Source organism: Pipistrellus kuhlii, unplaced genomic scaffold (assembly GCF_014108245.1).
Source record: "Pipistrellus kuhlii isolate mPipKuh1 unplaced genomic scaffold, mPipKuh1.p scaffold_m20_p_1, whole genome shotgun sequence".
In the NCBI taxonomy this organism is placed as follows: Eukaryota; Metazoa; Chordata; class Mammalia; order Chiroptera; family Vespertilionidae; genus Pipistrellus; species Pipistrellus kuhlii.
In genome coordinates, this window is record NW_023425404.1 from 127,421,832 (window position 1) to 127,448,078 (window position 26,247).

The 26,247-nt window shown below is 37.9% G+C and overlaps 1 non-coding gene and 1 pseudogene across 1 annotated transcript; both read left to right on the top strand.

The window, feature by feature from the left end:
• Nucleotides 1–756: 756 nt before the first annotated feature.
• Nucleotides 757–25,336, top strand: LOC123653235 (annotated as a pseudogene).
• Nucleotides 25,337–25,599: 263 nt separating this feature from the next.
• LOC118709812 lies at nt 25,600–25,706 on the top strand. The gene has a single exon (XR_004985145.1). It is a non-coding gene; the product is annotated as a U6 spliceosomal RNA (small nuclear RNA).
• Nucleotides 25,707–26,247: the final 541 nt, after the last annotated feature.

Below are 26,247 nucleotides of genomic sequence, written 5' to 3' on the forward strand. Positions count from 1 at the left end.
CACCTGAGAGAGAAACGGAGCTGATCCTCTTATGAGGCCTGTGCACAGATTCACTAAATCACGGATTCACTTGCTCTGAGATTCAGCGCATGGGCAGCAGTTCAGAATGTGCCAGGGACACAGGAAGGGGTACCAAATGAACTACAGGGTGAGGGCTGGACAGGCAGGGTCAGTGCAACTCTCTCTCCTGACAGAAGCGATGTCAGGCGCCACTATTTCTTTGTAGAACTCTCGTTATACCCAGCTAATTTTGTACAGGCGAGCACAAAGTCTGAGCTTTGTTTCCTTGGCTAACATCGTTTGCCCCACCCTGATAATTTCCTAAGACCCTGCCCCACCCAACTCCGCTGCTCAGGCTGAGCCTCTCTCTGTGGCTCCTCTACATAGTGGCCTTGGTTCATGCTGCAGACGTCCCCCAAATCTCTTAAAGGCACAAACCCAAAACAAGCAACCAAGAACCTTGACATGCCTCGTAGCTTTTTAAAACCTATTTTATGCCATAAGCGTTTGTAGATGCAAGCGATGGACCTTCTCCACTCGCTGTGCGCATCTATTTAAAAAAAAAAAAATGTTTTCCCTAAGTGGCAGTCCTGGCCAACTTTAAAATCATTTTTCGTGAGAATTTTCAGCTGGAAATATTCAAGAATACCAAAATTGTGAGCAATATATTTTCTTTAATATTAATTGCAAGTTTATTTTTTAAATTAAATTCAAAACATCGTGGTGTGTGAGCATGGTTTTCGTTTTGGACGCATGATGGTCCCAAGCCCAGGACAAGTGGTAATTGGTCTTAACCTGCATGGTAACTCCCACCAGGTGGCCACAAACCTATAATAACTGGCCAGAAACAAAGCCTCAACTAAGTAGCCTCAAGACCTGCACAAGTGGTGGCTTGGCGTCAGCTCACTTTGTGGTGCCCAATAAAGAGCCCCAAGCCGAGCACAGATGGCAGTTGATCTTGGTTTGAAGCACAGCTTCTTCTGAGCACATCTACGCCCAACACAAGCACCAACCAACCACAGGTTACTTTGTAGCTCCCTCCAAGAGGCTCCAGGCCTGGCACCAGAGGCAGCTGCACAGGAGTCACTGCCAAGAGTCTCAGTAACCAAAAAAACCAGCGGCTGGCTTCAGGAAGCACCAGAGCACCACCCAAATGGCTCCACAAATCACACTTGAAGGATAGACTCGACGAGCACTGAAGTCCTGCTAAAAGTTTCCCAAAAGGAGCAGAATATACATGCTTTTCAAGTCCACATGGAACATTTTTCAGGATAGACAACATGCCACTCTACAAAACAAGTATTAAAAATTAAAGAAGATTGAAACCTTAACAAGCATCTTCTCTAATCATAATGATGTGCGACGAAGAATTAATGACAAGAACAAAAACCCTGCAAAACACAGAAACACAAGGAGGCTAAATATCATGCTACTAAACAATGAATAGGTGAATAATGAGGTTAAGGAAGAAACCAAAGGTACCCTGAGAGAAATGAAGAAGGAGACAAAATGACTCCAAATACAGGGATTCAGCAAAAGCAGCTGTAAAAGGAAAATTTATAGCAATACAAAAAAGCACACAAACAAACAAGAAAAATCACACAAACACACACACACACCCCACAGAAAAACTTCAACAATCTAAACTTACACCTAAAGGAACTAGAAAAAAAAGTTTAAAAAAGAACAAAGTCTAAAGTGAGTAGAAGGAATCCTATATAATAAAATGCTAATATGCAAATGACTGAATGGTAGAATGACCGGTCACTATGATGCGCACTGATCACTAGGGGGCAGACACTCAATGCAGGAGTTGCCCCCCTGGTGGTCAGTGAGCTCATGGCTGGCCAGAGCAGGGGCAGTGGTGGCAGCCTCCCCGCCTCCATGGCAGTCCATCAGTCAGACATCCCCCCAGGGCTCCCGGACTGCAAGAGGGCACAGGCCAGGCTGAGGGACCCCCTACCAAGTGCACCAGTTCTGTGCACTGGGCCTCTAGTGAAATAATAAATATCAGAGTGGAAATAAATTAGAGTTTAAAAATAATATTAAAAAATCAATGAAATCAAAAGCTGGGTCTTTGAAAAAGAAGAAGAAGAAAAAAACACAACAAAACACAAGAAAACCTTGACCCAAATAAATAAAAGCAGACATGAAGCCGAGACCGGTTTGGCTCAGTGGATAGAGCGTCGGCCTGCAGACTGAAAGGTCCCGGGTTCGATTCTGGTCAAGGGTATGTACCTTGGTTGCAGGCACATCCCCAGTAGGGGGTGTGCAAGAGGCAGCTGGTCAATGTTTCTCTCTCATCGACTTTTCTAACTCTCTATCCCTCTCAATTCCTCTCTGCGTAAAATCAATGAAATATATATTAAAAAAAAGAAAGAAAATTATTTTTTAAAAAAGCAGACATGAAAGAGTGAAAGTAGCAATTGACACCACAGAAATACAAATGATCATAAAAATATACTTTGAATAGCTATGTGGCATTAAATTGGACAATTGGGAAGAAATGGATATCCTAGAAATAATACTCTTCCAAGGCTGAATCAGGAAGAAACAAAAAATTGGAACAGACTGATCACTAATAACAAAATCGAATCAGTTATAAAAAAAAAAACCAACACTCAACACAAAATTCCTGGACCAGATGGCTTTTCAGGTGAATTTTATCAACAATTCAAAGAAGAATTAACACCTATCCTTCTCAACCTATTACAAAAGCTGAAGAAGTTTCCAAACTCATTTGTTGAGGCCAGCATTACCCTATTATCAAAACCAGACAAAGACACTACAAAAAAAGAAAATTGTAAGCCCATATCCCTGATAAATGTAAATGCAAAAATCCTCAACAAACTTTAGCAAACCAAATTCAGCAATACATTAAAAATATTATATATCATGTCCAAGTGGGACTTATTCCTAAGATGTAGGGTTGGTTAAATATCTACAAATCCATTAATGTGATGCACCATATAAACAAAATGAAGAATATAAATTATATGATCATATTAGTTGATGTAGAAAAATGACAAAATCTAACATCTATATGTAATAAAAGTCTCAGCAATGTGGGGTTAGAAAAAACATACCTCAACTTAATAAAGCCATTTATGACAAAACCATAGCTAACATTATACTCAACAATAAAAAGTTGAATGCTATTTCTTTAAGATCAGGAACAAGACAAAGCATCCACTTTTACCATTTTTATTTAGCAAAATATTGGAAGTCTTGGCCATAGCAATCAGATAAAAAAGGAAATAAAAAGATATCTAAATTGGAAAGGAAGAGGCAGCACTGTCATGATTTGCAGATGACGTGATATTGTATATATCGCCAAAAGACTATTAGAACTAGTAAGGGAATTCAGTAAAATAGCAGGATACAAAGTTAACATTTGGAAATTGGTTGCATTTTTATACAACAATAACAAACTATCAGAAAAGGAAATTAAGAAAACAATCTTATTTATAATTGCATCAAAGAACATAAAATCTCTGGGAATAAATTTAACCAAGGATGGGAAACACCTATACTCTGAAAACTATGACACTGACTAATGAAATTGAAGATGAAACAAATAAATGGAAGGCTACACCGTGTTTAAGGATTAAGAAATTCTGACCTTTTAGAAAAAAGGTAAAATTGTACAAAATTGTTACTCTTTTATCAGACCGTTGAAGACCTTAGGACCTCTTAGATTAGAAATATCATCTTAGCGCAAATTTATCTGCATTTTTGAGCCTAAGTTAACAGATTTTATTTGCCTTTCTATTTTTGAATTCTTGTCACATGTTTATTAAGGAAGAGTTGATTATGACTAATTTAATAGATAATTTAAGAAGCAGCAAATAAGAAGAAACTGCGAACTCCCAAGACTCCAATAACGCAATATTTCGAATGCTGTTCCTTCCTCTTGGGGCAGCTGAAGACATGGGGGATGTCTCATCCATTTCCGACCCGCAGCCTATGGTCTCATCATGAGCCCAGTGGTCTACTTTTCTGGGCTGTATACATAGTGGTCATCCCTTTGGGGAATCATTTGTAACTGTACTGTCCCCGTATAATCCCTGTTTCTTTTTCTTCTCATTGTTGCTGCTGTTTTGCTTAGCTTTTACATCATTCTGATCTTGTCAACTTAAAAGAGGGAAAGAGGAAAGCTAATTTTTCTCTAACTTTTGAGGTTTATTCCCCCCCCCGCCCAATTCAATGTGTCAATTTCTAAATCCTGTTATTAAAGGGAATTAAACTTATCTTCAGTTTATTCGCTCTTTTAAAAGCTCCCCTCATCTACCTGCATACAAATTTCTCCCTTATTTTTTAATTTCCACAAACTTGAGTAAAAATAAAACTTGGTCCAGTCACTTGACCACCAACTGAGAGATAGTTTAAAATAGCTAGGTATAAAAATAAGTCCTAATTTTAGTTGAATGTTAATTATTTTTCTAATTTACCTACAGGTCTTCATTTATCACAGGAGCAGGATTGAAAAGGGTAGGATGAAAATTCAATATTTCATAAAATATGTGCTAGTGATTTGGGTCTCCTCTTGAGAAAGGATGAGCTATGGCCTTTTCGTAGCTGGAGCTCAGTTCATAGAACTCCACCGCTTAGCATTTTATTCTATCCCTAAGTTAGCTGCTTTCTTGGGTGGATGAGATGGACTGCTTTCTTACCACAGGACATGAGAGACATAAATGAAGACATTCTAGAAATGTTTTCAGTCAGAGTTTCTTTATGGAGGATTTAGAAGAGAATGTAATTTCCTTATTCCTATAGTTTGAAACCTTGCTTATCAACATCTAGGACTTGAGTGAATAGATTTTTCTTTTCTGAAAAAGCATGGATTATAAGAGTTTTTATTATATTTAGTGTAGCTAAAGTAACTAATGCATCTTATAATTAAACCAGAGTTGTTTTCCAGGTCAGGTTCAGTTTAGGGCAGTGTTCGGCAAACCGTGGCTCGCGAGCCACATGCGGCTCTTTGGCCGCTTGAGTGTGGCTCTTCCACAAAATACCATGGCCTGGGTGACTCTATTTTGAAGAAGTGGTGTTAGAAGAAGTTTAAGTTGAAAAAATTTGGCTCTCAAAAGAAATTTCAATCATTGTACTGTTGATATTTGGCTTTGTTGACTAATGAGTTTGCTGACCACTGGCTTGGTCATCCTTGTAGGTAAGCAGAATCTGACAGCTGAATTCCAGGATTCCTGCTGCTTACAAGTTTTCCATTAGGTATATACTCTAATAACCTGATTTTGATGTTTCATAATCTCCCTTGTAAAAGCACTTATGCATAATCTTAGTAGCTAATACTTTTCTAGTGATTTGTTGTCTCTGTTTATAAGTTTGTGACTTTAAAGTTAAGGGTCAAGAAAAAATACATGTTTTTTTCTAAAATTACAAAAGAATTGATGATTATACTATTGGGGACAAAATATATGACTATATTAATATGCATTCATGTGGAAAATGACTGGAAATTTAAAGACAAAATGAAAAAGAGTTTGTTAGGTTGTTAAGATGTCAATGTTGAAAGATTCTTTAATTTTATTGTTATAGCAGAGGCCCAGTGCATGAAATTTGTGCATGGGTGGGGTCCTTAGGCCTGGTCAGTGATCAGGGTCAATCAGTGCCTTCTTGGCTGCCGGGAGGGGCCTCCCTTTATTCCTCACTACCCCCTGGTGGTCAGTGCACATTATAGTGAGCGACTAAACTTCCAATCTCCCAGTCAAACTCCCGAGGGGACACACACACACACACACCCACACACCCACATATATATATATAAGAAAATATACATATATATATATATATATATATATATATATATATATATGTATATTTTCTTCCCATAGTGAGGTCTGTGAGGCCAGACTTGCCAGTGAGATCACTTTTGTGTTTAGAAATTACAAATTGAGTTGATATTTGTTACCCACAATGAACAAGGGCAAGCAGCTGTTTTAACTATTCATTGTTTAGCCATAAGAACAATAGAGGTCACTGTAGCTGGTATTTGTGATGCTATTTCAATTATTTTGTTAAATTACTAGCTATTTTCTGTTTACCTCAGTAGCTGAATGTTTTAAAGGTCTTGTAATTTTCCTGACTTATCATTCATTTACCTCTACCTGTTTTTGGATGGAAGATTTTTTTTAGATAACTACATCTATATTTTCATATGTTAGAAAGCAAAGAATTAAAAAAAAGGAAATATAAAAGACAGGTGTGATATACATATTTCTGCCTAAACTGGGAAGCATATGCAGTTTTTATTTTGACTTGGATGCTCTTTGCCTTACATTCAAATTCCCGTTTCAATTTTGCAAATTATTAGCCTATGACAAAATAACGTGAGCTGACAGATTCACATGTCATGTATACTCTTACTGGGTTAGCTAGGGCCCGATGTAATTGCAAACCCTTAAAAGCAGCTGTTTTTAGAAGGCAGCAAGCAGGGGTTCTGCTCACCAGCACCTCCGCTTTGTCATCTCCATCAGGAAGAAGGACTTGTGATCCGAAAGCCATCTTGGAAGCAGGTCCCTGAGCCGGCCTGTTCAGGGGCTCCAGAAGAGTCCAGTCTCCCCGAAATCAAAAGCTGGCCTTGCCATCCTAACTGGTGAAGGCACTGGGAGCAGAGGGTCTGGGTCTAATTGGTATTTATTGCTGCCATTGTTTTGCATTCCAGACCTTTGATAAACCTTTCTCAGCACAGCAAACCCATGGTTAACTCTACAGCAGTGAGGAAGCTATGGAAGCAGAACTGCAATTAAGCTTCCCAGGCAAAACAATTCATAAAAAAACACACACAAAACAACTAGAAGGCTCGTTTTCCTCAGATGCCATGTTAATGACAGCGGGCAGGTGAAAACACCATCCCTTCAAATGAGAACACCATTTGCTTTCATTAACCAAGGAAGAAATATTTGTCAAGAAAGGACTAATTATTCCTATTGTATTGTAGAAAAGACAAGAAGAATGTGAGGGCAAAATAGTGGTGATTAAAAAGCAGGTTGTTTCTAACACTGGAATTGAAGCGTAGGTGCTGTCAGCTGGCTATGTCTGTAAGTGACGGAGCTCAAAGGGTATGAAAACCTAATCATGTCCTCAACACTTCCTTTGTGTTTCTATGTTGTTTGTAAATACCAGCCCTTCCTTACACACGGGTATAAGAAGCTGCAAATTCCAGTTAATTGTCTTAAGAAGCTGCAAATTCCAGGTAATTGCCAGGCAGCAAGAACTTAACGGGCTCTGCGCCTTCATTTCTTCATTTCGGTATCTGAACAATTCAAAGAGGCACCTTCACAGCCTGTAAGCGGGAGGCTCGGTCACATTATAGTTGGAGGCCCTTGGCGGTGCTAAGCTTCATGACTCCATAATGCTTTGTCCTAGAGCCTCCTCAGGACTTTATCCCTTCACAGTCTGCTTCACACGCTTGTCGTAACAGGAGGCCGGGGAAAGTTCATTAGAAGAAGATCAAGGGAAATAAAAGTCCAGAGAAAGGAGTCAAGCTCTGAACCTAGAACAGAACAGAATCTGGGGGCAGGGAATAGTGACCTGGTAGAGGTAACAAGGACAGGTGAAGGCAAAACAAAGCAAAACAGACAAAAAAACAGAGGAAGAAAAGAATCAGAAAAGGACAAAGGTAATGAGGGCTTTAATGCACTCAGGAGACTTGTTGCAGAGGTGGGATGAAGTATCAGAATTGAGTCAGGCCTGTCTGTAGGAAGGGGTTAGCCCAGTCTCCCTCTCAGCTGTTGCCTATACCCCTCAAGTGGTGAGTTGTTTGTGCATAGTGCTTGTGAGCTGACTGGCACTGGTGAATACAAAGATTTATAAAATTGAAAAGCAGATATACCATTCCATCTTTGTTCAAAGTGTTTCCCTTCTCAAGGGCCGTGCTTTGAAATTAGAGGCTGTTCTGAAGGTTCAACCCTCATGAGAACAAAGGCGATGTTGACTGTGGGACCTGGTGGAAATCTGGGCCCAGGCCCAGGAATCCTGAAGCTGTGAATCTCCGAGTGCCTGCCCGGGGCCTTGGGGAGTCGCTGACATTGAAGACTCTCGGCTGAAATACATTCTGTACATTATTTTTTTTTCACTGTGTCAATTTCCGTTTAAAATTAATTGTCAGCTTGGGAATATTCTGGTATTAGTCTGGTGCTACAGTTTTTCTTCTCCATTTCTAAATGTGAAACTTAATAAAATGTTATGTGGACTGAAGCCTTGCTCCTATCTTCTCCTTTGCCATCTCTTTTTTGTAAAGATTAGCCATGTTTTTCAAGCTTCAGAAGTTCTTGGAAATTTTATCTTGGTACTTTTGTTACTTTAAATTGATTTTCTATACAAGGGAAGTCCTCCTGGATTTGACCTCTATTCGTTTTTCATCTCATCTTTACATGCACACACACCAGCTGTTCCCAGGTGGTGAAGAAGATTGGACAATGGGCCTTTGCTGGCAATAATTCAAAGCAGCAATTCCCCCCCTTTATCGCTGAGCTGTGCTGACATTCTCAGTGGCCACTGGGGGGAACCACATACCCGTTTTCTCTCAGCCTCTGCGGTGTCCCTTTTTAAGGAAGCTGGAATTAGCTCGTGGGCAATAGGAAAAATAAATTGTTTTAAATGCCGTTGGAAAGAAAGCAGCAATTCAAATAGGCAAATTTATGGGTTTAGATTTGAACCAAAATTTTTATTTTATTTGACTTCCTCCTCCATTGTCTAAAAAACTTCCTCCTCCATTCTTTATTAAACAACAACAACAAAAAAAGAGACTGCTTCCTTAAGGAGAAGCGCATACTTTCCAAGCACTGCTCTCCTGTCTTTCTTCTGCATTCACTTCTGAGGTTGGTAGCTGTGAGGCAGTTAAAACTCCAGCTCTATCCTCAGCACATGTCATAGATGTCAGAGCTCCCAGGAAGATGAGACATACAGTGTTACAGGGAATACTTTACATTTCATTTTGCATCTCTCATCTGTCTCCAATTTGAATTTATTTTTAATTCCATCATGTAAGAACAATCTTAAACCATAGATTCAAGAGATTAACGATACTATGAGAAGCAGAAAGCCCCAGAGGGGAGAGATACTAGGGCCACTGCTCCTACATCAGTTTATAATAGTGGTTGTTTTGGTTATTGTTTGAAGTCAGTGTTTTAAAAAACACTGAGAAAGAGTGCTGAAATAAAAAAAATAATACCACCTTAGGGCCTGGAATTTAGTCTAAGAGTCGTTTTTGAAGAATAGAGTCCAATCTATATTGAGACATATTGGATGTGGGATTAAAAAAAAAGGTCACATCCTAACTGGTTTGTCTCAGTGGATAGAGCGTCAGCCTGGGGACTGAAGGGTCCCGGGTTCGATTCTGGTCAAGGGCATGTACCTTGGTTGTGGCCACATCCCCAGTAGGGGGTGTGCAAGAGGCAGCTGATCGATGTTTCTCTCTCATCGATGTTTCTAACTCTCTGTCCCTCTTCCTTCCTCTCTGTACAAAAATCAATAAAATATATTTAAAGAAAAAAAAAGGTCACAAACCTAGTGACTTGAGACTTTGATTAATGGGATGAAGCACAAGGACCAGGGGGGCCTCCGAGGACCTTTTGCTTGGCTTACCTGTAAGGAGGCACTCCAGTTTGGTTAGACCCTGGAGGTAATCTCTCTATTCTTCCACAATGAACTTTACCAAGTTTCACAATCTTGCTCTTGTTTCCGTTAAATTGTGATATAAACAGTTATTTGAACAATAATCATTTTAAAACCCTGAAAGTTTAATCAGATGAATTCTGAAAGTAAACTATGTGTTAATGCTCTTTATAGATAAAAAGACAATCTTGTTTAGAAAAAAAGTAAACTATTAGAATTCTATGACCTAAAAGATCATCTTAATCAAAATCTCTTGATTTTTCTTGAAAAACAACCCACCAAACAAAAAGAGCCAGCCATGTTTGTGACCAGGCTTAATTTTGGAAGTCAACTTTAATTATAGATGTGATTAGAAAAGTGATAGGGCACTTTCCCAGGTTGTGGGTTTGATCCCAGCTTGGGGCACATATGGAAGGCAACAGATGGACCTCTCTCTCTCTACCTCTCTCTCTCTACCTCTCTCTCTCCAATCATAAACATGTCCTTGGGTGAGTATTAAAAAAATCAAAACAAAAGAAAGATACAGCTCTGTACCAAACATTTTATATATTTTTGTCCTTTTATTCTTTCCAATAACACAATGGAATGTATACATTTTATAGATTAGGGAACTCAAGTGCAGGTGTTAAAAAACCTGTACAAGTTTAAACAGTTAGTGTAAAAAACATGGTCAAAATAGGTGTCTGTAATACCACCATATTCTCTAGCTTAAGAAAAATTTTAATTTTGTACCATTTTACTTGTTAAAATTGATTTTAGAAAGAGACAGGAAGGGGGAGAGAAAGAGAGAGAGACATCAATTTTGATTGTTCCACTTACTATGTGTTCATTGGCTGATTCTTGTATGTTTTACGTGCCCTGACTGGGGATTGAACCCACAATCTTAGCATTATCAGGATAATGCTCTGACTGAGCTACCAGCCAGGGCCTAATTTTGCACCATTTAATTAAAGTTGTTATATATGTTAATTTATAAAATTTATTTTGTTAGTTTTAGAGTGCTATATCAAAATAGTCTAAACAAACCCATGTTGCCTCCCCGTGTCAGCTGACATGAGAAGCTAACACTGTGATTCTCTGAAGGCTATGTATGCTGATTAACAGTTTAACTATTTCCCTTTTCCCAGCTCTCAGATTTTCAGATTTATTAAAATTCTCACTGTGAAGAAATAAATGTAGGCATCTTACTCTGGCATCTAATACCACCGTAATGAATTTCACATATATAATTAAAGTTGTTTCTGGGACTATCTTACTTTTTTAGAGGTAAATGGGGATCCCACACTAATATTGGAGAAAGAATGAGAGGAAAATGTGATTATTTTTTCAGTAGCTATAATATTCAATTGAAGCCAATGTTTATTGGGCAATAGGGAGAAGAAGGTGATGGTGGGGAACTTAGATAGGACAATAAAACCTGTTTTAATCATAGGTTCTAAATGAACATGCATGGAAACCCAGAGAGCAATGACTGAGGCATTCTTTTAGTCCCTTAATCTGTTACGTGGATGAGTATCTTACACTTTTTAACAAAAAGGCTTAGTTTAACAAACGATGGCTATGCAAAAAGTAGAAAGTAGAAGATGCTTTATGAAAGGAATAAACAATATTACAGTTTAAAGAAATACTTTAAGTGACAGCAGATTTTTGCCTCAGATTTTGTTGGGTCAGCATCACAATCCTGACAACCCAATAGCCAGTGTGCGGATTATGTGTAATGGGTAAATTTTAAGTGCAAAAGAACAAGAGATTCACGATGACCTAGATACAATTTTCTCACGAGCCCATTGTTCGCCATGCCCTCATTTCAGCGTTCTGGGCACAGACTTGTCCTGAATAACTTAATCTGGTTTCCAAAGGTCACTTACTTGCAGCCAGCAATCTAGCTTCTGCGTCTCTGTTATTAATTTCTTAATTTAGAAAAGAACTAGAAAGCATGTGTTTCTACTGTTTGTAAATTTACTTATAATTTTCTAGAGAGTTCAGAACCCCTCATGCCTCTCAACTTTTCATTCTGAGGATTTTATAACTCCAGAGAAGTTTAAACAAAAAGCACAATGAAGACTCCCATGCCCTTCACCTGGAATCTGAGATGCTAACCTTTTGTCATATTTTATTTCTCTGTCTCTTTCTGCACACACCTACTTTAAAAAAAATATTGAGTTTTTACAGAAAGGAAGAGAGAGGGATAGAAAGCTAGAAACATCGACTAGCTGCCTCTTGCACAACCCCCGCTGGGGATGTGCCCGCAACCAAGGTACATGCCCTTGACAGGAATCGAACCCGGGACCTTTCAGTCTGCAGGCCAACGCTCTATCCAATGAGCCAAACCGGTTTCGGCCACACCTACTTTCTTAAAAAACCTAATTAAAAATAATTAGCAGACACAATGCCATTTACCTCGGCATACTTTGGCATCCACCTCCTGAGTGGGAAGGATTTTCTCATACTTACCTACAAAACCATTATCATACTTAAGAAACGTTGCAGGAATTCAACAATTTTGTTTAATACTCATCTCATTTAAACATTTCTCAGATTGTGTCCCGATGAGACCTGCCCTCTGCTCTTGGAGTACCTTTTCAGTAGCTCAGCAGAAAATGTCTCAGCAAATCAGAGTCTGTTCATTGGCAAATGGGGCGGATTCCAGGCGCTGGGCTCTGGAGGCTCCATGTTGCTGAGGAGACCGTTTCCCCTCCCTGGGGGCCTGCAGTGTGGTGTGGCTGCACAGGTCAGGCCCGCCCCGCCTGCACCTATAAACACGTAGCGCTCACCAGAAGGGAAGGGCCTCCCTCCACTGGAACACTGGCAGGGCACTTAAGAGGTCATCTGCGCACAACCCAAACTGTGAGATTGTGAGTTATGGGGAATGCACGTGCTCTGCTGTTTCTCCTCTTTAAACCTTTCACTGCATAAACCCTATTTTATAGCGGAGCACTGAGTATCCTCTTTTGGGTAGCATTTCCCAGAGACTTAAACAAGTTGATTTTTCCTATACACAATTCAATCAGGGCTCACACACTGCATTTGGTTTTGATCTCTCTTTAGTTTTATCTAGAATAAAGCTCCATTATTATTTATTATCTTTTTTTATTTTATTTTACCCTATGCAGGGACTTTTGAGGAGTCTAGGGTAATTTCCTCCTATATGTCACACATCAGATTTGTCTGATTGGGTTGCTTCCTCTTGGTATCGTTCAATTTGTTCTTCTCACTATTGTATTGACTGTAATTTGGATGTTTAATATAAATGCTTGACTCGATTTTAAAACCATTTATGGCAAGAAGATTTCATAGGTGGTGATCCATACTTTATATCACATTATATCAGGAGGGATATAATACATGATTGTCCCATATTAGTGATTTGTTCAGGTGTTGGCCACGAATATTGGTATTAAAAGGGGCACTTGTTTTGCTCTAATTAATATTTAATCTAGTGGTGATATTTTGGCACTATGTGACTATCCTGTTATACAACTACATTTCACCCAATGGTTTTAGCTCCTTTTAATAATATTTGCCTGAATAATGTATTACCATGAGAGGTTATAAAATGGTGATTTTCTAATTCTATCATTTCTCCCATATTAATTAGCTGGCATTCTTTTATAAATAAGAGTGCTCTTTTCCTCTACTTCCTATATTTTCTAATAGCTATGAACAAATTTAATTTTTTTCATCATAATCAATTTTCATAGTTATTTTTATTAATGATTAAGTTGTCCTAACTGGCCAATTCGATTGGAGCCCATTCAGGCTTGTTCCCTTGACCTTTGACCCAATCTGTGCAATTGGCACCCACTAGAACTGCTCCCAATACTCTCTGCATCCTCCTATTCATGTCCTTATATAACCCTTCCCTTGAATGTGGGCTGGATGCAGTGACACACTTCTAACAACCAGGATAGAGCAGAGTGATGGTATGTCATGTCTGAGATTAGGTTATGAAAATCCCGTTGCTCTGTCCTGCTTATCCTCTCTTATTCTATTGCTGGCTAATGCTAATGGAAGCCAGACACAATGTTGTCAGCTTCCCTATAAGGAAGCCCACATGGCTAGAAATTGAGTGACCCCTTTGATCAGCAGCCAGTAAAGAACTTAAGATTTCAGTATAACAGCCCATGAGGAAACAAATGTTGTCAACAGCCACATGAAGTGAGTTTGGAAGTGGCTCCTCTCCCAGACGAGCCCGAAAGGACTGCAGCCAGGATGACAATGCCATTGCAGCCTCTGCAGCCTCCTGAGAGAGAGACCCAGGAGGACCCAGCCATCCTCACATTTCTACCCCAGAGAACTGGGATATACCGTATTTTCTGGTGTATAAGACGACACTGTGTTCTATAATAGTAAAAAGCCTGCTCAGATTGGCCAGAGTCAGAGAGGTGGTCTATTAAAAAAGAACTGGTGTTGCCTCGGAAGTGGGGGTAGTCTTATACAGCGAATATAGGCCTAAACCTATGTTTTAACTGTAAAATTAGGGGGTCGTCTTATACACCTGAAAATATGGTAATAAATGTTTATTGTTTTAAGTTCTTAAATCTGGGAGTCACTTGTTTTGTAGCAACAGGAAACTAATTCAACACCACTGTTTTCTGAGCACTTATACCTCTTTCTGGTGCAACAAGATTTCTCAAATTCACTTTGTATTTTCCCTGACTGGTACCTGGACTAGCATTTCTCCCAGTGTCTCTGGTTTCTTCCAGTGGAAAATGGTGTGTAGAACACAAGATCTGGGAACAAAATGTGCTCATGGCTACAGAGATGTAATTGTTTCTATGGCTATTTAGTGACTAGAGGTACAAAACATTAAAAAAAAATATCTTAAGGTCATACTTACATTTCCAATTCACATTTAGTATTCCATGATTCTTATCTACCTCCTTTTCTCTTATAGTGAAAACCCTGATATCTTATCTCAACAGCAGAGAAAGTAGAGTGGTGAGTGCCACAATTTTAGCAGTTACGTTCAATTCTCTGGCTTTCTGAAATATCTTTCCTTATTTGCCTTCATTTCTACCACTTGAGATTTATTCATTTGGCTCAAGAGCATTTTGAATTCTAGCATTTGCTTATTGAAATTTGTTTAGAATTACTTTCTAACCTAAAAAATTGACCCAGAAGCAATAGAATAAAAATTGGAAAGAATTATAGAAAATATATTAAAATAAATAACTATTGGTGTGGACTTACAGATATTTTTCTTTGGTTATTTTAATAAGAAATACAGGTTGAGCCTCAAATATGTGCTTTTGATAGTTTAAGGCACTGAAGTCTCAAAGCTTCTGTTTCTGGTGGGAAGAACTTATATTCAGGAGAGTGAGTCATATAAATGTGTTAGTGTAATTGATAAATGACATAAAGAGATACAGAGAACTTTCCTGTGTTAAATGCTATATAAAGGACATGTATTTCCTGACATGTACAGCCAGTGCGGGGTGTGCCAGAGGTAGCAAATCAATGATTCTCTCTCATCATTGATGTTTCTATCTCTCTCTCCCTCTCCCTTCCTTTTTGAAATAAATAAAAACATATTAAAGGATTTGTACTATTTTAGTACTAAAAAGTATTATTTTATTTTTAAAATGTTTTTTATTGTTTTAGAGAGAGAGAGAAAAGGAGAGGAGGAGAGAGGTAGAAACATCAATATCAATTGGCTGCCTCCTGCACAGCCTGCAACATGGGCATATTTCCTGACTGAGAATTAGATTGGTGACCTCTTGGCTATGAGTCAATGCTCAACTACTGAGCCACACAGCCTGGTCCCATATAATTTATTTTAAAGGGAGAAAAAGATAGATCAAAGAGGGATGCAAATAGGAGAAGGAAATTACTTCTTTGGCTGGGGAAAATGTCAAAAGCAAAATAGTTTATTTAACAATTTTTATTCAATTCTGATTCATTAAACCAGAGGTTTTCTCAAATAAACCTTGCCTATTACCTTCTATGTTTCACATTAAACTAGGGTTTCACCTGCATTTGTCAATGGTAGAATACATATCTATAGTCAGCTGTCATATTAATTAAAGAATATGGAGGAACATATTAAACATTTTGCAAAATTTATGATTTCCTTAGGTAGTTAAGCTCTTTATTTGTTATTGTTCTACTTTTTTGTTTGCATCTCTACTTTAGCTACACTCTTAGGTAAAGCCTTGTAAGAATCTGCACAAATTTATGCTCCTGAGGAGCAAGAGTCAGGGCACCAGTGCATGAGTCTGTTTGGTATAATTCGTGGAAATTCTCTGGAGAACAGAGAGGACAGTGTGGAGAAACAAAATCAAAGACAACTCAGGTGGCATTTACATATTTTTGTATTACTTACATAAAATCTTTATTGTTGAAAGTATTACATATGTCCCCCTTTTCACCCATTGATCCCTTCTAGCCCACCTCCACCACCACCACCACCCACCATACCTTTACCACCCTATTGTCTAGGTCCATGGGTTATGCACATATGCATACAAGTTCTTTTGTTGATCTCTTCCCACCCACCCTCCCCTGCCTTCCTTTGGCAGTTTTATGTAAGCTTATCCACATTTGTTTTATTTTTTTACTTTTTGTTATTCATTATAATTGAAATCATTATCTTGATGGAGAAAAAAACCCACAACAACCCACAAACATGCTATAAATTATTTTACTAAAAAATTAATCAAGACTGACCTTTTAACTCTATGATAATAAACATACTCAACTGAAAACTTCCATTAGTATCAGAGATATTAGCTATTTCTGGGGAAGAGCAGCATCTTTACAGATGATAACTACCCTGTTTCCCCGAAAATAAGACAGTGTCTTATATTAATTTTTGCTCCCAAAGATGCGCTAGGTCTTATTTTCAGGGGATGTCTTATTTTTCCATGAAGAAGAATACGGTACACATTTATTGTTAAATGAAAATAAAGGAAATTTATTACCTGTATATGGTATGGTAGTACGGTAGTTGTCAACACAAACCAGACAAACTGTGAATCCTACAGTATCAAGAATTTACTCATTTATTCAATGACAATCATGTCATCATCTTCTGGAACATCATCATAACAATCCAATTCCTGAATTTCCTGGTGAATTTCTTGTGATTCCATTTCTTTCAGAATCAGTGGACCAAATCTCTCATGTTTAGCAATAGCATTCTGAGACAGAGCCTGGGGGAGAGGGGCTTATTTTAGGGGGGATGCCTTATATTTCACTCAGAAGGAAACCTGTAGGTAGGTCTTCTTTTTGGAGGATGTCTTATTTTTGGTGAAACACGGTACTGTACTTTATGAAGTTCATGCTGGGCCAGTGGCTCATTAAGCTTACTGGAGGTTAACCATGCTTGACTGAATGAGAGAAAGCCCCTGAAGATCTTAAGGATCATTTAATTCATAAAAAACTTTACTTAAAATTATAACTCCCTAAGTTCTTGAATTTTTTTCCCTTCCCAGTTCCATTTCTAGATCATGAGGATAGTCATTGGAATAATGCATATTATTCCACTTTCAGAGAAGATACTTCTGAGTTGCAAAGCTGAAACACATCAGAAATTGCTACCTACTGACTTCCTTAGCACTACAGATATAAGCAATGATAAGACAGTCCTGCTTTCAAGCAATTCTCAGATTAAGCCTATCTAAATCATTACCATGGATATAGGCCTGTTTTCGGAATGTTTTATAGTTCACTGTCAGCTAGCGGGTGAGGGCCACGGGATAACGGTGAAAAATACCCATTTAAGAGAATACCTTGTAGACTATGTGAGCTCTTCTGTCTTTTGGTAACACTTGAAATAAGATTAAGTTATGTACTTACTGTCTTAAAACCATTAGGAACTAGTCTAGTTTCAAGGCCTTTTAAAACAACAATCTATTTGATATCAGTGTTTATGCAAAGTGGTTGTGAGTCATGGTTAAGTGATTGTAATACCTTTCTTTTTCTTCTTTTTGTCAGATTCATTCATTTATTTTACTTGTAAAATAAGTTTTTCCAAGGAAAAGTGCATTTTGAAATATTCCTAATTCTTAAAGGATCTGTACATCTTTAATAGTGATGAGATTTCATTGGGATTGGAGAAGTGTTCCATAGACAATGGTTTAATCTTTACCAGGTTAGGAGATAACAAACTCCTATGAAAAGAGAATGTATAACTTTAGGTGAACAGTTTCATATCACAAATACTTTAACAAATGTAGTTTTTTTCTATAGCAAACAATAATAGACTCATTTATTAGATGGCTCTCTGATTAGATGGTTACATATAGTTTTGTAAAATCATCTGGAAACTTTGATTTGGGAGAGACCGTATCACAGAAAAATTCTGAGGGCACACTGGTGATGAAAAACTTTAAACACATATCTGAACTAAATTTTATATGTGCTCAAATTGCCACCTGTTTTGTGATCATCTGTGTGCCTATCAAACATTTTTCCAGATTCAGTGTAAGTGGTTATTTTAGAAGTCCTTGGAATGCGTATACATCTTCTATGATATTTGATTTTAAGTATATTTCTAATATTCACTGAAAATATGATAATATAAAAAATTTCATTCAGGGTTTTCATGTTGTAATTCCATTTCTCTCTATAAGACTACAGAATAATGGAGGTAAAAAAGAAGGACCTAAGGAAAATTGCTTATTTATTTGACAGTATGTGGCACTCCAAGGTTTAGCTCCTAACTTTCCGCTCTGAATTCATCCTAATAAACATTTTTTCTTCTTCTTTATTCAACCAAATCAACTAATTCCTCTCAATTGCTGCATATGCTGTCTTTTTGTGTGCTTTTTATCCATGCTTGCAACAGCCTACAGGACATTACCAGAAAGAAAATTACATTACTATTGGCCAAGTTCATTTCATGAGAAGCCAAGTTTACTTTTCCTCTGGCTCTGTTCCTTTCCTTTACCCACAGTTCTCCAGGCCTTTTTGCCTCATTTCCCACAGTTTCTGATTTAATCAAGAGGTATTTTCCTCCTTTATGTATTAGGAAGGGGCCTTAGATTTCATATTTAAGATAGTAAAAATAAACAACCCTTCCTCCAGTTGATTTCAGGAACCCCCTATAACATGACTGTGTTGCCAAATTTAAAGGCTCTATCCCTCTACCATGTCTCCTCTGTTGGAAAATTTCCCAACACTTTCCTCTAGGCTGAATTTACTGGATTTTCATTTGTATTTGCACCATTTGCTGTGAATTTCTTAGCATGTTTATTCTCCTAGTTGACTTGCTTGTCTGTTTCTTCATTAGACTGGATACTTTTTAAAAACAAGAAAATTCCTTGTTTGTCTGACTGTGTCAAAACCTTAGGTTTATAATAGATGCTTTGAATTTTAACTCAATTCTGTGACAGCAGTGCCAAACTCACTGTGATATAAAGCTATGTTTTAAGTGTTTTCATTTGAGATTCCCAAACTATTAAAAAAATATTCTCAATACTCAATCACTACTTTTAAAAATATTTATAAAATTTAGAAATTACTGAACAGTTTCTAGGAGAAAAGAAAAATTTCCTAAATAAATCCTTTGTGATTTTTAATATGATTTAGAATTTTTATGAATTGGTGTATGTGAATACCTATATATTTACAATTCTTTCAATTTCATTTGTTTAATTATTATTCTATTATGTGAAGTTAGTTTTTTTTCTAATATTTGCTTTTATGTATATCCTGCTATTAACTTCCTTCAATATATATCTTTATTCTCATTTCTATTTCTTTTAGGTTAAATAGCAATACATTTATTTATCTTTGTTCACTTTGTCTAATTATTTTCCAGAGAGTTTATACCAGTTTTTCCCATCAGCTGTGTGTGAAATCCTTCTCACTACACTCTTGGGGCACTGTTATCTTAAAATGAGGACAATTAGCTATCAATCAATGCTTCTCTCTTTAAACTGGCATCTCTTGATATCAATAACTTGAATATTTAATTTTACATTTTATTAACTATTTGTATGTCATCTTCTATACATTTTCTATTTATATTCTTTCTCCATTTTCAACTAAAGTATTTTATGAGTTTTTAATGTGGTAAATATTATTAAACATCTGTAATTGTTCATATACTTTTTTCATTTTGAATTTTCTTACAATTTTATGAGGCTTTGTCCTTCAGATTGCTTCATATTCTACATAGTAAATTTTACAGGATTTCCTAATGATGTATTCCATTTGTTTCTATGTACAGGAAGTGCTTATCTACTCAGAGATAAGTTAAATAATCACATCTACATCAGTTTTCTGCTTTTATTTTTAAATAAATTTTATTTTAATAGGCGATAGCTCTGGTCCAACTTAATTTATCCGTCAAAAGTGCAATTTACCCAAAACCATTGGGTAATTCATCCACATGTGTTGGTTTGCAATGCTTCTTCACTCATTGTGATTTTGGCAGTTTTATGATTTTAAGACAGTCTCTAATGTTCTGTTGATTTGTTTGCCTATCCTGAAACAATATTTACAAATGTTTTATAGATGCACATTCCCCGTCAGTGAAAAACAGATAGTCATGCAGCCACATATTCAACATTTGTTTCAAGTCAATCCAAATACCTTCAGAAAGTGATGTCCATGAGCTCAGCAGCCAGCTGTAGCTAATGAGGGAACAGTGCCAATGAGGGGGCAGGGAGAGCACATACCTGGCCTAAAGACACAAATGCAAACATTAAAAAAAAAAAAAAAAAAAAAAAAAAAAAAAAAAAAAAAAAAAAAAAAAAAAAAAAAAAAAAAAGATTGCACTGGCAGTTTCTCAGGTATGTTTATAGAGTGAATTTGGACTATTCTCTCTCTTATTTTTTGCTGCAGAAAATATTTTACTTTATTGTTGAGAGTATTACAGATGTCCTCTGTTTGTCCTCCATTGTCCCCCTTCACCTGGTTTCCACCCTGCCCCACCCCAGGCCTTCACCACCTATTGTCTGTGTCCACAGGTAAGATCTGGGTTTAATCTCTTCTCATTCCTCCTTCCCAGTTCCCTCTGAAATTCTTCTCTCTATTTCCAATTCTAATATGTCTAATTATGGACAGAGGGATTTTATTTGAAACACAGCAAAACAATTGGAACTGTTTTTGTTTTCTGAGCAGGCAAGAATGATGTATGGATTTTATTGGGAAAAGAGATTGGAGTGGGAGGAGAAAGGAAAGACTGAAGTTTCAAAACTTCCTTCAACTCATCCATGTTCCACTCAGGGTGGTGTGTCATTTACTTCTCAGAGCCTATAATCTAATCTTTAAACATTTGGAAAGCTAAATTACTGTGCAAATAAATAGTACTGATGCTTAGGGGTGGCACTTCGGTGAAAGAAGAGATTAGCAACCCTGTCCTTGTTGAGAAGTTAAACGATGAGGAATAAAGTTTGCCACAATATGCATTTAAGCTTAAATAATATTGTAAAAAATAAGCACACTACAATCTGAGGGTGAAAATACTTGCATTAAAATAAACAAAACCTTACAGCACTCTAAGTATAAGGAAAGTGATATCAGATGAATCAGGTAGCAACACTTATATTTACCTTAGAAAATAAGTATTTTGTCCTTTGCAATGTTTCCTTCAGCATTATAAAAGATCCTTTGCACAGACTTGGAAGCAAATTAAAGTTCTCATCAAGGATTAACTGCATTTTTGCCAGATGAAACTGCCTAGGGACACCAAACCACTTACCAACATATAAAGACGTGCCAAAGAATGAACCTAGAAGTAAATAAAAGCTTGCTCTTCCATGCCAGAGAACACCCATCGGAGGGGGTGAAGAACTCACACCTGCCACTCCATGAGATATCTACTCTTTCAATGTCTTTCACACAAAGAGGCCACTATCAGCCACATTAGCCAAATGAGTAGCATAAACCAGCATAAACCAACAGGCAGTCCTGTCACAGGGAGGAAACACTGAAGGGGAGTTTGATGGAAAGAGAAAAGGAAATAAAGGACGGTTTTGTTTTAGTTTGTTTCTGTTTGTGCACATCTAAATAAGCACCGCTTATTAAGACACGGATCTCAGCTGGTGGAGAATAAACATGAGAAGTTTTATTTTTGCTCTACCAGTGCATTCTGAGAGAATTAGAGAATTTATCAAATTCTCTATCTGACTTCTTAAGACTGTTGTAGACAGATTCCATAAACTTTGGACACTCTCAGATTTAAAAACTCAGCCCATCAAGTTAAAAATTCTCTCATAGATGGTCTAAAGTTTTTTCATGTCCAATTACCTCTTAAAATCACAATTCAAGAGTCTTTAAGTGGGAGGTTAAGATGGTCTGCACTTCCTGACCTTCACTGCTCCGGTTGGGAACAACAGGAAGGAAAGGTGGAAATCAATCTGTTTTAACTGGTTGTAGTTGTACTTCTTCATTTGTTGGTTTCTGCTGCTCCTCTGGCTAATTCTGACAGGCTGCTGATGGTGGGCGCTTTGTGTAAAAAGCCTTGGTAGAGATGCTGTCTTCTGGAGGGGTACATGTGAGGTGTGTGTACTGTGCCCTGCCCCATGAGATCTCCATATGGCTCACTTCTCTGGCATGGGGCATCTTTTCTGGCACAAGCACTTCTAATTTCTTCTATTCAGTTCTCTCCACTGTGGTATATGCCACAGCCTCCCATGCTGTACTCCATACACCAGGAGGATTGCTAGCAAAGTGATCTCAACATTAGCTCCTTTTCTGGTATTCCTGGACCTGTGAGAAATTCACACACTCTTAGCACCAATGGTAAGAGTCTTGTCTGTTCTATTGCCACCTTCTGTCTTAGCCTACCATAATTTTTCTTTAATTCACAGGAAAAGGTCAGCAGATCTTATCAGTTAGCCATTGCTCAAATATAAAGCCAGGTGCTCATCTAGGAGGACCAAAAATTTCTATTCAACAATCTATGAAAGATTCCCTTTTTTAATTTTGACTTGAGACCTGGGGAAGTACCTTTTTCCATGAACACTACATTCCATATAAGCCCAATGATCTTCTCTTCTCTACCTTCAGTTATCTTATGTAAGTGGTTGAGGGGTGGGGTCTGGCTTGGGGTTGTAGGCTTTACATTAAATCTTGTAAGAGATATTGAACCCCAGAAGCTTTTATAAAGAATGTAGTATAATAGCATCCTTTTTGTCTCAAGTTTGACTCAATTAATTAACAAATTTAATTAATAAATTATACATTTGCATATCCATGATGCTGAATTATTCCATTAAATATTGTTTCACGGTAAAAACGATGGACTAAAATAAGGCAGATTATTATGTTCCTATGATCTGTGTGGAATTCAAGCAATGGAATCATCTTGTTGCTTAGTATTCTCTGCCTGTCCTTTTTCTTTTAAATTGATTTTAGAGAGAGAGGAAAGGAGAGTAAGAATGTGAGAGAGAGAACACACACATGCAAGAGAGAAACATGAATATGAAAGAGAAACATTGATCAGTTGCCTCCTGTGTGCATCCTGACTGGGTCTGTGCCACCTGGGTCTGTGGCCTGACTGGAATTGAACAGACAGCCTTTTGGTGCATGGGACAATGCCCAAGCAACTGAGCTACACCAGCCAGGGCTCTCCCTGTTATTATTGTCCTGAGGGTTAAGCTGTCCTGTGGGAGAGAGTCAAAAGACTTGAATATTTGCACATTAAACACAGAGTGTGTGTGTGAAGTATTATGTTGATAAACTGGCCCTTGAAAGAAATGAACAATCTAGTATATATATATCAGAAAACTACAAAAACTCCAACCCCAAACCAAACAAAAACATAAAACACTGGCATTTGAATTATTTGCCAAGTTACAAGGTATAAATCCTTTCACTGTGTGATTTCAACCTGCTAGGAAGTCAGTGAATGGGGCGTAGCAAAGAGAGCCACATCACCGGCTATTCTGAGCCACACAAGCTGTCTGCAGTGCATCATCGAGTAAATGTGTATGTGGCATGTCTCCACAGAGTCTGATGGGAATTATGGCAATATTGTAACCCTTATGATATATTCCATCCAAGCTACCCGTGAAGCTATCTCTACATTAAAAAAGTTAAGGACAAGTTATTTTCTGAGACAAGGCAAAATGGAGTGGACCTGAAAACAGAGCCACAGGGGCATGGTGGGGCATTCTTCCTAAGGGAAGTAGAGCTAGGTAACAAGGTGAGCAGTTAGGTTTACCAGAAAAATTAGTGAAATTTATGGAGATGGGTACCCAAACACTAATGGTTTTTAAGAACAGCCTGCCACTTTTGTGTAAATAGTTTGCTTGTCAAGGCTGTAATTCTACTCCCCTGGCCCAAACTTTCAGTTAAGTTGATTAAAAGCAAAAAAGGCCTATGTGACTTTTTCACAATGGGTTTGTAACCAGAACATGGATGCTGTGAAAATGCCACTAAATTAAAGCCAAAACAGGAAAGAAAAAGATTCAGATCAACATTGTTGTCACCGGACACATAAATCCTGGCAAGTCATTGGCCATCTGATCTATAAATGTGGTGGGATCTACAAAAGAACCAGTGAAAAATTTGAGAAGGAGGCTGCTGAGGTCAGGAAAGGCTCCTTCAGGTATGCCTGGGGTTTTGGAGGAACTGAAAACTGGATGTGAGCGTGGTAGCTCCACGGATATCTCCCTGTGGAAATTCAAGACCAGCAAGTATTATGTGACCCTCATTGATGCCCCAGGGCACAGAAACGGTATCAAAAGCGTGATTCCAGGCACATCTCAGGCTGATCATGCTGTCCTGATTGTCGTTGCTGGTGTTGGTGAATTGGAAGCAGGCATCTCCAAGAATGGCAGAGCTGTGAGCATGCCGTCTGGCTTACACACTACTGGGTGTGAAACAACCAATTGACATTAACAAAATGGGTTCCACTGAGCCACCCTATAGCCAGAAGTGATCTGAGGAAATCGTTAAAGAAGTCAGCACCTACATTAAGAAATTTGGCTACAACCCTGACACAGTAGCATTTGTACCAATTTCTGGTTGGAATGGCGACAACATACTGAGACCAAATGCTAGCATGCCTTGGTCCAAGGGATGGAAAGTCACCCATAAAGATGGAAATGCAAGGGAGCCACACTCCTTGAAGCTTGGAGCACATCCTGTCACCAACTCGTCCAACTGACAAGCCCCTTGTCACTAAAAAACTGGTGGTACTCACCCTGTGGGCCGAGTGGAGACCGGTATTCTCAAACTCAGCCTGGTGTTCACCTTTGCTCCAGGCAATGTTACAGCTGAAGGAAAGTCTGATGAAATGTACTATGAAGCTTGGAGTGAAGCTCCTCCTGTGGATTATGTAGGCTTCCATGTTAAGAACGTATCTGTCAAAGATGTTCATTATGGCAATGTGGCTGGTGACAGCAAAAATGACCCACCAATGGAAGCAGCTGGCTTCACAGCTTAGGTGATTATCCTGAACCTCCCAGGCCAGACCAATGCTGGATATGCACCTGTGCTGGATGGTCAGTCACACAACTCACATGGCTTGCAGATTTGCTGAGTTGAAGGAGAAGATTGATCATCATTTTGGGAAGAAGCTAGAAGATGGCCCTTAGTTTGTGAAATCTGGTAATGCCACCTGCCTTCGTTGATATGGTTCCTGGCAAGCCCATGTGTGTTGAGAGCTTCTCTATCTTCCTCTGTATCTTTTTGCTGTTTATGACATGAGACAGACTGCTGCTTTGAGTGTCATCAAGCAGTGGACAACAAGGCAGCTGGAGCTGGTAAAGTCACCAAGTCTGCCCAGAAAGCAAAATGATTATTATTCCAAACACCTGCCACACCAATCTTAGTGGTAGCATTGCAACTGCCCATTCACATTCAATAGTAAAAGATGGGTAATGCAGAGTAAAACCTTCCTCTTTAAGAAGAAAAGGAGAATGTTTTGTAGACCATTTTTTTTTTTTTTGGTATGTGTGCCAGTTTTTAAGTTGTTAGTTTTTAAAATCAGTACTTTTCAATGGAAACAATTTAACCAAAAATCTATTACAGAATTTTGACATCCGTTCAAACAAAGTTTAAGTGCTCACTTCGGCAGCACATGTACTAAAATTGGAAGGATACAGAGAAGATTAGCATGGCCCCTGCACAAGGATGACATGCACATTCGTGAAGCGTTCCATATTTAAAAAAAATACAAAAGGAAACAAAGTTTAATAGGGAAAAATATAGGCCTCTGTGAGCTAATGTTAGAGAAATAAAGAAGTGGGTCTGTGTTCCTATGCACACTGGATAAAGCAGAGAAAAATAGAAGGCAAGAATTGCATGAGGTTCAGAGGGCAGGGATAAGGCTTCAGAAGGAAAGACATGGGAGTTGCCAAAGTCTTGGAGAAGCATTCAACCTTTGCTTGATGTACTGGTATGTATAAATTTAGTTTTGATGAAAACATGACCTAAGATGACATCTGGATGTTATTTATTCAATTGTTAAAAATAATTATAACCTTTTTTTATTTATTTGACCTGACAAATATTGTGACTTATTACTATAATTGTTTCTGCTTTTACAAACATATTTAATAGTCTTATTTTATACACATATTTAAATACTATTTGATACATTAAAATTCATGGCTATTACAATTTATTAGTAAATTATCAAGGTAAAATTTCTCTTTGCTCACCCAAGAACATAGTGTATGTTATCATTTGTTCAGATCTACTTTTTTT